We start from the raw sequence: 731 nt of genomic DNA, 5'->3' as shown, positions 1-731 counted from the left end.
GGCACTAACTTTTTTGTGGGGAGACTATAAATACCCACAAATTATTATGTAAAAGCATATTTGTGATCAATGAAATTGATCTCTCAAGTTGAGAGGTTCCCCCTTATAGAAATCTGAGCATATCTTTGTCGTTTTTAAGTTTCATGCAATTCTTGTGGTAGATTGCATTTGAGTTATTTAATCAAGCCTTGATCAAGTTTGATTGTGGAGTGACTCAATTTAGAAAAAGGTTCCAAATCTTGCTTCTCACTCTTGGATCTAGTAATCTAATTCTAAGGAGTGACTCAATTTAGAAAAAGGTTCCAAATCTTGCTTCTCACTCTTGGATCTCTTAATCTAATTCTAACTTTATCTCTTGGTTTATCCAAATTTTGTATAAGAAGGTGTTAATTTCTTTAATTAAAGGTTTTTGCTTCTACAAAAGCTTGGCTTGTTGGGCTGAAGATTACGGTTGGTCTATCATCCTTCAACAGGATCTTCTATCCCAATGACTGCTCTGTTGCAGTCGTTCTTCTAACTCCGGCAACACGTCCAGTTGTCGAGATTGGTAATGTGAGTTTGTAACCCATCCATTGAGGGTCTTGGAATGATTCTATAGCTTATCGTCGAGATTGGTAATGTGAGTTTGTAACCCATCCATTGAGGGTCTTGGAATGATTCTATAGCTTATCATTTCCATGTTGGGAGTTGGATCATGGGTCTTAGGCGCATGAATCCTTGGTTTACCACCC

This window comes from Cucurbita maxima, unplaced genomic scaffold (genome assembly GCF_002738345.1).
Source record: "Cucurbita maxima cultivar Rimu unplaced genomic scaffold, Cmax_1.0 Cma_Scf00325, whole genome shotgun sequence".
NCBI classification, from domain to species: domain Eukaryota; kingdom Viridiplantae; phylum Streptophyta; class Magnoliopsida; order Cucurbitales; family Cucurbitaceae; genus Cucurbita; species Cucurbita maxima.
Note: the sequence above shows the minus strand (reverse complement) of the source record.